The following is an 8,298-nucleotide window of genomic DNA, read 5'->3' as shown; positions in this document are numbered from 1 at the left end:
GTCAGAGTCCTACGGGACAAACATCATGTGGACATCTTGTCTATTCATCTCGCTGCCTTGTTTTTCCTCCTCAATTCCCTTTATCTTTCCCGCTGTTTATCTGCTATTTCTCTTTTGCACCTGTCTGTATAACCTTTACACTCTCGCATCTCCTTTATTTCTTTACCTATTCCGTTCACCTCTCATCGCCCTCCTCTCTTGTTTTAATCTTCTGTCTGTTCCTCTCATCTTTTCCCTTTTTATTTCCTATCTCTCTACTCCTTTCTTTCGATTTCTTTTTTCTTTCACGCCCAGCTTTTTTTTTCCTCAGGCTTCGCCCATGCTGACCCTGATCCACTGATCTCCCTTTCTTCACTCTCTTCCCTCTTTGACAACTGGGCAGAGAAGGGTAGATAAAATGGAGAGGAAACCTGTCTTGACTAGTGAGGGCATCAGTATTTACAACCAAAGTCTGTGTATACCTGCTGATCAGCAGCAGCTGTAGCCCAGAAAAGCAGCAGACAATGTCAAAATGAATTTATTGCCTTACACCTTTGCAATATTAAGCCTGTTTAAAACTGCTACTAAGCATTCTGATAGCATGAATCTTCCTGCTCTGTCCAATGTTACCCTTGCTCAGATTTAACCCAGACACACACAGACAGTGCTTGAGCTGTGCTCCTTTGGACATAGTTTTACAGCAAGCTGATGAATGGTTTTCATCAAAATCCTGTGTTTCTTGTAAGCGCAATACTGATCTAATTTACGATACTAAACAAGATGTATTAATGGACAGACTCACCCACACACACACATCTGCTCTTCTCAAGAGGACAATAACACAGCACAGAAGCCTGATTTGAGTGATGGTCATTCATTATGCTGTGGTTTCTGTGCATATGCTTGAATGGGCTGAACAGCCTGAAACATGGCAAAAATGTTCTCACCATTCCTTCTTTCTCTGCCTATAAAAAATGATATCCAGTTCAGTAATAATCATTGCAATTTTACTGCCTTTATACTGTGAAATGCGAAATATTGTGTTTAACAGAATAATCAGTTACAGAAGTGACATCAAAATTGTTCTTTGTCTAATGTTGTTGTGTTTTTCATCTTGGGGCCATTGTAGTTAGCATTAAAATGTTCCAAAGGCAATTAGAAAATCACAGCTGACATTAGATACAGTAGATGACCTGTGTAAATCTTTAGATTAACTAGTATATTGAAGACACATCAAGCAACACTGAAGTGATGTCAAGGAGACAGAAAAAATCTCAAATATGTTTATAAACCAGAAAATAATATGTTATTGTCACACTGCAAGTAAACTGTAAATTTAAAAATAAAAATAACATAATTTGCAGATGAATCATAGCATGTATTTGCAGTTTCTCAGCTGAAAATCAAACGGTATAATATTGCCACTTTAAGTACATCAGAAAAGGTCAGAAGAGTTTGTCATAGTGGCTCATTGAACCCAAGAAACAAATACCTATAAACAATGAAGGTCTATAAAAGATGATGAGGGTTTTAATTGTACTTCATTATTATTATAATTCTATTGTCTTCTCATTTAAGATATTAATGAACAGTGTTCACATCATATGTTAATATGTTATTTTTACATATTATGGCACAGATTACTATACACACCATTCATCACTACTTCTCAAGGTTAAAAACATAAAGCAAGAGAGTTCAGAGAAATGAGTCATGCACACATACTGTTATGGGTTTTGGCTGGAGAAGTATATAACTTTAGCTGTAACAGCTTGGTGGATCAGTTCTGGAAAAACAACACAAATTGTTTGTTTTCTATTACTGAAAGGCCACAATGCCCATAAATCTTGCTCCCAATGCTCTTCACATACCTAGAATAACTGAAACAAAACAAATATTGGAAAAGAAAGAGAATGTATAGTCTCTGCATTCAGTGTGAAATCTCAAAGCTGTATAACGCTGGACATACTGTGCCTGAAACATTGCAGAACCAAACAAAAAATGTGTGAACGCTTTCTGGTTGAAGGCTGTGTTGTGACATGTGTCCTGGGGATGGGTCCTCAGTGCAGTGCATCCCGACCATATACATATCATAACACCTGAACCCATTAAATTGGCTGGTAATTACACCAGAGAGAATGAACAAAGGAGCGTGTTGTTGTGAGTGCAAAACCTAAGGGGTGAAATACTGTACAGCTGAGACATGCGTGGGAGGTTCGTGTGTGTGTGTGTGTGTGTGCTTTCTGTTATTAATCTGTATGACAATAAATCTTATTTGTGGTGGACACCAAAATTAACCAGGCAATACCAAGATGAGAACTAAATTAGATGACAAATGTAAATTTGATTTATGGTAATTATGCCGCAATCAGGCAGCCTGAGCTGCAATGCGCATGCAGACTCAGACTAATTCACCTGCTACCAAACTCATACATACCAATGAAGCTATCTTAAAAATAGAGTATATGAACACCACTATGCATTATTCAAACATATAAGACAGCATTACAAGCCAGGGCAATTCAGGCCAATTAATTTGTGGAAAATGCATACACATATGTAGACCTGCATATATATATATATATATAGAATACACTGGACATTTGCAATAAGTATAACCTTAATAATGACCTACAAACACAAATAAGTGAATCAAATTCTCTGCAGGGAATATGTTGAAGGCCTCATGCAGTGGAATTGCTGTTCAATGTTGGACATTATATTAACTTGGTTATGATATATAGACACACATACAGTATGATCATAAAGATTCATGCACACACTATAAAAATGTGTGCAGAATATGCATGCATGTGTGATGAGATTTCCACAACTTGAATGCCACCTTAAGTGGGCAAAATGACAGAGACTATTAAATTAAAATAAAGTGAAGCTGAAAGGCAACTTATTTCACACGCACGCACGCACACACACACACACACACACACACACACACACACACGAGAGATAAGTATACTGCACTTTAATCACAGAGTTCATTTCCTCTCCTCTCTCCTTTATCACTGGCTGGGTTCTTATTCATCTTCATAAGAAAGCAGAGCAAGAGGAGCCAGCTCCTAATAGCTCACTGATTTACATGATGAGTGTTTAGCCCCATAGACAAACTCATGGGGAAAGGGGACAGAAGAAAATGCAAGTACACACAAATACCTTCACACACTCGCTATTACACACAAACAGACACTCTGAGGAGTGTAATTTGTCTTTGTATTACTAAAACAAAGAATTTGATACTGTGGCAAGAAAAAGTATATGAACCTTTTAAAATTTCATGTTTTTCTGCATGAATCTTTCATAAAGTGTGATCTGATCTTCATCTAAGTGAAGAGTATTAACAAACATAATGTGCCTAAAATAATAACACAAAAAAAAATCTTTATGTCTTTATTTAGAACAACCATAAAAACGTCGTAGTGCTAGTGGGAAAAGTATATGAACCCTAGGAATAATGACCATCAAAAGGGGTATTGGAGTCAGGTGTAAGAAAATTACTTTGGACGTGAGGACTAGAGCTACTTTGACTGACAAAATCCACTCTAACTTTTTGAGTTTGCGCCACACAAGAAGACAATGCTTCTGTGAGCCATGCCTCGCCAAAAGTAGTTTGTTAGAGGATCAATGATCAAGATTTGTTAATTTACATGAAGCTGAAAAGAGGTGCGATGTGATGTCAAAGAAATTCACCAGTCTACGGTTAAGGAAACAACCTACAAATGGAGACACTTAGGGACTGTGGCTACTCTACCAAGAAGTGGGCATTGGAACTGACACTTCACAGCAGTATTGTATAGTATAAAATGTTTTGTGGACTGATTAAAAAAAAGAACACACAGTATATGGTGGAGGAAACATCATGATTTGGGCCTGCTTTGCTGCATCAGGGCCTGGCCAACTTGCAGTGATTGGGGGGAAGATGAATTTCCTAGTGTATCAAACAATTTTTCAGGACAATGTGAGAATGTCTGTACAACAGTTGAAACTCAATAGAAGTTGAGTGATGCAACAGGACAATGACCTAAATCACAGAAGCAAGACCACAACAGAATGGCCTCCGAAAAACAAAACCCACCTTCTGGAGTGGCCAAGTCAGAACCAATAGAGATGATATGGAAGGACTTGAAGGAGAGCTATGACAGAAATAGGCACATTATATTTGTTAATGCTCCTAACTTAGATGAAGATCAGATCACATAACATTCCAAAGGGTTCACATACTTTTTCTTGCCACTAAACACACAAACACACACACACACACACACACACACACAAATCTATACTCTAATGTGCACATAAAGAGAGCCAACAAGGCACCCCTGCTATAAACAGATGAGCTAGCAATCACGCACTACTTTGCTTGTTTAGCGTATAACTCAATTTGAAATGCTAACACAGCCATAGGCTCAGGGGCATGCAGCGGCGGGCTAGCATCATCAGCCCACTTCCTGGCAATTTTACTCCACTCTTTCAACACTGAACAGTTGTGCAGTGGCCTCATTTTTAAACAGTGAATAAAATTAATTGGGATTTTTTTTGTACACATCATTTGCACACTGGACCCTCTTTGAATTGCAGATTTATAAGAGGAGGGGAGGCAGCCGTAATGTGCTGCAGCATATTTAAGTGTGTTAAGTGTGTTGGTGTGGTGTATGGTGTTTCTTGTATCACATTTCTGAGATGTGTGCGTGCGTGCGTGTGTCTGTTTGTGTGCATATGCTGCAGAGCTTACATTAATGCTAATGACTTATCTCCATCATTAGAATCCATCACCAGTTAGAGATGTGCTGGGTTCAGAGGGAGGGATGATAATGACAAGGGTGAGGGAGAAGAAAGTAATCATTAAATTGATCATGTGTGTTAATACACACATGGCACATAAAATGATGCACTCTTACTGTGGAAAAACACAATTACATGCACGGGTAATTTTATTAGCAGGCATTTTTTGGGTCTATAAAGGAATACAATGTACTATAGTATGCAGTAGTAAATTAAAAGTAAAGACTATTAATATTCAAAATAATTGTACATGAAAAGTATATTCTTTGGTCCTGGGTGCAGACCAACTTAAAATATAAGGAACATTTTAGATAGACATCATGGGAAATAAACGTATTAGCTTTCTTGCCAAGTAAATACTCTACATAAGATGAAGTTATATTGAGAAGCTGGAACTATTTTGCACAATGGACTGTCCAAACCGGAAGGCAAAAGCATTTATAATCTGCACAGTTAATAAAAGGCAGGCTGAAAAAGCTGCTGTCATAGAGAGGAGCAAGCGTTAGTGGTACACTCCGGTGTCGCTGCAGCTTATTATAAGCTTATTAGCTTGTTTGATAGGCGGAAGTTTGGCAATAGTGTTACACTCCTGTGCAAATATAAGTAAGTAACCAAAATGATTGTGTAAGAAAATAAAAAAAGCGCCACCTCCAAACAGCTGCTCAGTAATTGTGGGAAGTAACAGATTGTTTTTTTTTTTTTTGTTTTTTTTTTTTACACTGATTAAACAAATAACAAAAAGTATGAGACAGGAGAAAGGTGCTGGCCAGTGATTGCTTTCCCCCTGATTCAAGTCTTTCTGCTGATCTTAGCTAACTGTCTGGTGCTTGTTGTAGCTTTACACCAATCAGCTGCAACTTTTAATCCACTTGTGGTTTTAATGTTGTGTTGGATAGATGTCAGCATGGTGAAACACTGAATGCTGGCCATGATTAACGAGTGTCAGGAACACACAGTGTACAGCAGTTTGCTGCAAGCGGGGCTCGTAGCATAGCCCATGCTGACCCCTGTTCACAGCTTATCGATATGTATTTCATTTACAAATGTGAGTGTTATGTTCTTATTGTCGCCAAAAAGTGAATAAGTGTATTTGCCAAAATGTTGAACTACTGTTTAACACATACATCTGGTTACATAAAGGAGAGTTCCTTCATTTTTGTACAGTTCCATGGTGAAAACACATTACTAAAGTGATTATATATTCATTTTGCATGATAACAAAAGTGTAAAGCACTGAGAAACACTACAGTAGGAACCATTAATGATTTATTACTAGAAAAGTGCGATGATTTTCAGAATGAGTACTCACAGCCAAAAACCTCTTCAGCATCCCCGAAACCAGAGTTTCAAGTTAAAAATAATAGAAACACAAAAAAGCTCATCACCGTGGGAATTTGAAGCTGTTAGGATCCTGACAAATGCTTTAAAAGTGTGTATGGAAAGCACGCCGAGCAAGAAAGACCCTTTATATGAAAATAAGGATATGATAATCCCGGATGCTGGCACAGAAACTATGAAAAGAAGGGGAGAGACAGATACTGTAAGGCACTATATGAGGTACTGACACAAATCAAAACACCGAGGTTGGATCTAAGTGGAAATCTGACTCCATGATCCGGTGCTGAGAAAAAGTACAAGGTTCTTCAAAGAGTCGGTACTGCATTACTTCGACAGAAATCATATTCATCAGAAAGTATTTTACTAATTACTGCCAATCACTATCTTGCGCTGTTTAACCAATTTATTTGAGGAACCTGGGGGAACTGGTGCCTGGGTCGTAGGAATTTCGATTACACAGAGTGAAGTTTTGCAGGACTGACAGCTTCACTTTTATGTTTGTTGGCTCTCGATGATAACAGGTGGAGCTCACAGCGAGGGCTCTAATTAAAATCAAAATCAACCTGCCTGCTTGTAATTGCTTTTCCACCTCCACATTGTGTGCATGTGTGTGAAGTAAGTGCTAAATTTAACGGCATCTACATTTCACAGGCTCATTTGGTTATTAGACGTGTTCCCGATATTCCCTCTTTTATTCTACTTTGTTATCATTTCACATGATCTTTATGGCTGTGTAAAAACACAACAATTAAATCCTGCGCTTTCCTCTAAGTGTGTGTGTGTGTGTGTGTGTGTGTGTATTACAGGGCAGCGTCTCATTTCTCCAGTGGATACCAGAGTACTTTGTGTTGCAGCAGAGATTAGACTGAGCAGCCAGACCCATCAATATCCATGACTCTTGTATTGCTCACAAACACATACACACACAGTGATGACTGAGCGGAACAGACCTGATGCTCTTATTCACCGGTGAATAGCTGCTGTGATGGACTGAGGCTATTTAGACATACACACACTCAGCTGGTGATGGAGTGAGGCTATTCCCTCTCCTCACCTCATGCCCAGTAGCTGGCTGGCAGCCCAAGTGTGGACTTGCCAACTGGCCCTTCCACCAAATCAACCACACAAACTTTTCTGATGAGCTCAGTGCAGTGCACACACGTACACACAGTTGGTATTGATTTCCCCCGTTCAGTCCAGGAGGGCACTTTCCCTCCAGTTCACACTTTTCAGGTGTTTCAAAAGTTAGTTATTCTTTTAAAATGCAGAGTCCTTTGTCATTTGACTTGCCCTTGGGCTTACAAAGACACTTAAACTCTCTCTCTTCCCTGCACCTACCATTTTCATTATCCTTCTAAAACGGTTACACTCTAGATTAATATTACATTACTCCTCTGATTGCTTACATTTTTATGGTCATGTAATGATAATTTGTGGACTCAGGTTATGCTGATTAAATAAAAGGGGTTTTCTCATTCCCTACAGCCTAACATAGCTTTATTTTACATCTAATTAGAGCTAAATATTAGACCTGGCTCAGCCTGTGAAAAGAGAAACAGCATTGAGGGAGAACATGTTGGATCAGCCTTTATTAAATGCTTAATTCATTGTCACCGTCTCTCACATCACAGCATTGTTAGGTGCTAACAAATGTACTAACTGTAACCATGACCCACACACTGTTATACTGCTCGGCAGGTTGTATAATTAGTGCTGAATCCTCCTGACATAAAGAGAAAATCATAATATAATGTTTTATTTTGACATTTTCTAGACTTCAGTTCTGATTCGGAGAATCTAGCAATGTGTCCTAAGACGACCAGGCTGCAATAATACTGTCAATAATGTCTTATTGACATCTTTTTTTTTATTATTGTCATTAATGCCTTTTCATTACGGTACAGGAAAGGAGAATGGTGTTCATTCCAGCAGTAAATGTCATTTTGACGGTAATCGTGGGCAGGTGGTAAAGACGATCTAAGCTTAAAGGTTAGACTCTCTTTATCATCTTCTGTTCCCAAAGGTCAAGACTGAACATTTATGCTGAAATAGGTTTCATAGGGCATGGCCTATAACAGCTACTGATGTCATTTGTTCCACTTAATTCTTGTCATGTCTTGTGTGCGTGGGTATGTGCATGTTTGTCCCAAACTCAGAGAGAGCAGCCATCATTTTTCTGGCCAC

Source organism: Anabas testudineus, chromosome 13 (genome assembly GCF_900324465.2).
Source record: "Anabas testudineus chromosome 13, fAnaTes1.2, whole genome shotgun sequence".
Classification (NCBI taxonomy): Eukaryota; Metazoa; Chordata; class Actinopteri; order Anabantiformes; family Anabantidae; genus Anabas; species Anabas testudineus.
This window is presented reverse-complemented; position numbering follows the sequence as displayed.